This window comes from Capsicum annuum, chromosome 8, assembly GCF_002878395.1.
Source record: "Capsicum annuum cultivar UCD-10X-F1 chromosome 8, UCD10Xv1.1, whole genome shotgun sequence".
Lineage (NCBI taxonomy): Eukaryota > Viridiplantae > Streptophyta > Magnoliopsida > Solanales > Solanaceae > Capsicum > Capsicum annuum.
Genome location: NC_061118.1, coordinates 431,698 through 436,122, shown reverse-complemented (window position 1 = coordinate 436,122; position 4,425 = coordinate 431,698). Strand labels below are relative to the sequence as shown.

General features: G+C 30.9%; 1 long non-coding RNA gene across 1 annotated transcript; it reads right to left on the bottom strand.

Moving 5' to 3' along the window:
- Positions 1-253: 253 nt before the first annotated feature.
- LOC124886355 lies at positions 254-2,142 on the bottom strand. The gene is made up of 2 exons (XR_007043439.1): positions 1,471-2,142; positions 254-731 (listed from the first exon to the last, which is right to left on the bottom strand). It is a non-coding gene; the product is annotated as an uncharacterized LOC124886355 (long non-coding RNA).
- Between the last annotated feature and the right edge of the window lie 2,283 nt (positions 2,143-4,425).

Sequence of the window (4,425 nt, the reverse complement as noted above, 5' to 3'; positions counted from 1 at the left end):
TTGAGAATGTTTTTCACGTTGGCAGGCCATAAGTTGTAAGCAAAATCAGATTACACTTATCTGAAAAAAAATACTCTAAACATCGTCATTGATTCATCATAACATCTTTGTTCAACATAACACTCTTGTTCAGTGTAATATCCAATTTATTAGATAGGAAAAATGCAAAAGATTTATGGTAGAAACATTAGCAAAGGTATTTCATATAAATTTTGACTTGTCTACATCTTCGGTTATGGCTATTACATCACAATTTTATAGAAAATTACTTAATCAATACAGAATGTTGACAAAATATAAAAAATAGTTACAATGCTGCATAAACCATATGATTTGAACATTTTTAAACATTAAGTTGAATGAACTTATAATTAAGCAAAATCTTGACAACAATACTTGTTGAAGCGTAAGAACCCAAACACCTTGTTATAGAGAAATTGTCTTCGTGCCCGGCAGTTGAAAATTCGAGCAATAAGGCACTCCAATGATAGAATCCTTCTTGAAGCATTTACATCTTGGAACAATCTAATTGTATTTTTTTTTCTATTGCAATAGTTTTTTACCCGGTAAAATCCACTTTCCTTGTTAAGCAACAACAATGTGCATTTGGATTGTTAGAGGCGCGGTTGGAGATTACATCACAATTATCAACAAATGGAAAAATGAGTCACTACAATCCTTAAAAATCACCCATTACTGCCCATCGTCTTATTCAAAATTTTAAATAGTAACTGCAACCACACACAATTATTGATTGCGTATAATTAGGTTAAATACAAAGATTGCTAAACAAAGCAAAATAAATTTGAAACATAATCCGAAAAATATAAGTGTGTAAAAATTTATAGCAAAAAATCCAATACTAAGAAAAGATCAAAAGAGCTTATTCATAACTAATAGAAAAAATATTAATTTGAAACCTATTTAGGTTTGTTTTTTTTACTCATCGAAGCCAGTGTTAATACACCATGTCACGATAAATTGGATCACCCAAATTCATTGACAATAATGAAGAGAATATTTGATAATCTATTACTTAAATTCTTCTTCTTATGATTCAAAATTATAATTCTTTTACATTTACTTATTTATTTTTCTTTTATTCAATATTTATAGAAAACTGTTTACAAAAAAACCTGCAAAGTTTATCACTTAAACCTATCCTTCAATGGAAAGGTTCATTTATCCCCATTCAAAGGAAAAAATCGAGAGAGAAGATAGAAATTGATCAAGTTTGTGTCACCTGTTCATTCTATCAAGTTCATGAGTGAAAACAGAACACATAATAAGAATCTGGGCAATATCTTAGATGCATAAACAATTAATTTATTTTTTATCAACAAAAAGTAGAATAAGCATAGTTTTAAACGTACCTAAAAGAGATGAAGAAGTGTAATTTTGATAAAAAAGTAAATTACTTATCAATTCAACATGCATGCTTTCGATGTAGAAGAGAGTTTTCTTTCGAACCTTGGTTATTCCAGTAGCCGTAGACGCTGTTGGATTTTGAAACAAATGGCGTAAAAGTTAAGAGGAGAAAAACTGTAGAAAGTGTAACCGTTTTTTTTTTTTTTGCGATAACATTGTTTTACAAAGTATAATTACAATCAAATTTTAAGATAATTGTATGAAGTTGAATATGTTTTAAATTTAAAAAGTAGACGGCAGTTAGCAGCATATTAGGAGTCAAACTCATCTTACATAAATTTTATATATTTTTTTAAAAGAAAAACTAAATACTGTAAACAATCTGTCAAAATTTGAATTTAATTTTAAAAATGTTAAAAGCAAATTAAAAATAGTTCTTAGTAACTAATAACTACTCTAACCATTTTTTGTCCTAGACTACCACGTGGCTTATTTTTGGGATGTCACTTGGCTTAATATATAGGCTTTGTCCTCATCTTTTAATAATATATAGATAGGTAAAAATAAAAATTTATTTTTAAAATAATGGACCAGTAAAAATGAAGGAAGCAACTTGCAAGTAACTCATTCAGGCATCTTTCTAGAAAGTCTTGCATCAATTTCCTAAAAAATTGTTGCTGTTTCTTTTCTTCTATACATAGAAAGTTGAATCAATTTCAATAGTCACATAGATATAAATATTACACATTTTTTAGAAACTACAAGCTTCAAAAATTTATAGCGACAAAAAATTATAACATGTCAAAATCACAAATTATAAAAATATTTATTTCATTATTAAATTTCATATTAAATAAAATTGTGCGACGTAAATTAAAATAATTTTTTTTTTTTGCAGGGGTGGGTGGGGGTGTTGGGCAAGAAAGTAAGTAGAAAATAAGATTTTTTTTATACTTAAATCCAACCTTTGAAAAAGACCCCTTGTTGACTACCAAGTCTTCCTTTGAAAAATTCTCACAAAAGAGTCCTTCCATGTCCTCTTATTCAACATTTGGATTATTAACTCCGATTATAATCAATTTGATTTTTAGAGGGGAGAGAAAGACTCTGACGAAGACGTTTAAGTCAAGAATTGGAAAAAAGAAACACCTTGAGTTTGATGGAATCAATTTTCCACAAAAATGTACGTATCCCACTGATGGAAGACAATTTATGACTCTAGACACATTGACATGTTGTTCATATATTTAATACCACTGATTCATTAAGTCTGACTAGACAAATATTGTGAACCACAAAACAAGCAAAGAAAAATATACTACTGGATGTTGCTTCGGAGTAATCAATTTCAAGAAGGCCACGAAGGCCACTTAGTTACTTTCAAATCTTAACTTTTTAGATATTTACTCCGTGATTGTAATAGAAAGTTTCTTGTGATTTGTTTTTAAATGACTTGATAGTATGAAGTTAATCTAACAGAAAAAAATCTCAAGTCAATGTACGAGTCATTGCACAAGAAATCAAGTGAATGCGAGAAAGTATCAAAAATTTCAAATTCTCAAGTAAAAGTCATTGTGTAGAAAGTTCCTAGTGATAGCGCTAATAAAAAGATCCTATCACTTGTAATAAAACAATTTTGTTTGGTATTTCCTGAGTTGAAGACGTCACAATCCCAAGTTTCTGCAAGTAGTTTAGACCAAATTGTTATGCACTATTAAGCTAATTTATCAAATAGTACTACCAGATATAACTATCCTACATAATGCAGAAAAACTCACTTTGAATATGATCTTTAACACAAGGAAACAGTTATTGGATCAATATAAATTCTTACAGGAAAAAGAAAAGTGAAGGGCTACCTTGAAAACGATCGAGCCGTGAAAACAATTATTAATGCTTGCATTATATTAGACTGCGTACATCACGCTTTTTGGTGTGGGGAATTTCTCCGAACCCTACTAACGCAAGATGCTTTGTGCACCAGGCTGCCTTTTTTTTAAGAAGGAAGAAAAGTTTGACGAAGACAACTAGAGTTTGATGGAACCAATTTTCCAAGAACGTGTTTAGAACTTGGAGGAAGCAACTCGCAAGTCTTTCCTCTTGTTGACTACCAAGTCATCCTTTGGAAAATTCTCACAAAAGAGTCCTTTCAATAAATTATTCCACATGTCTTTCCACAAAAAAAATCCAAGTCAATTTGGTGTATTAAATCTCTCATTACACGTAATATTTAAGAAAGAATCGAACTATAAAGATCTATTAATTATATGCAGTTTGCGAGAAGCTATTTCTACGACTAATTAAACTCGTGACGTCCTAGTCCTATGCAGCAACTTGATCGGCTACTTCAAAATTCCCATTTTCACCATAAACAAAATGAAAAACCAATTAAAATAATGGTGGAGTGATAAGTATTCTTTCTTAATTAAAAATTCCACGTGTCTTTCCTCTTGTTCACACAAAAAAGAAAGGCAAGTCAGTCGGTGTATTAAATCTCTCATTATACCTAGTATTTGAAAAAGTATCAGATTATAAAAATCTATTATATGCAGTTCGCGAGAAGCTATTTCTACGACTTGAACTCGTGACGTCCTAGTCCCATGCAACAACTTGACCGGCTACTTCAAAATTCCCATTTTCACCATAAAAAAATGAAAATCCAATTAAAATAATGGTGGAGTGATAACTATTCTTTCTTAATTAAAAATTCCACATGTCTTTCCTCTTGTTCACACAAAAAAGAAAGGCAAGCCAGCTCGGAGTATTAAATCTCTCATTATATCTAGTATTTGAAAAAGGATCGGACTATGAAAATCTATTATAGGCAGTTTGCAAGAGGCTATTTTTACGACTGGAACTCGTAATGTCCTTGTGCCATGCATCAACTTTACCGGTTACTTTAGAACTCTTATTCTCACCTTGAAAAAAGTGAAAAACCAATGAAAATAGTGGTTGATTGTCACGACCCGAACTGAGGCCCTGGCCGCGACGGGCATCCCGAGCTAGGAAGGCCCGGATACCCTTCTAACTTGAAATCATATACACCATTCATACACA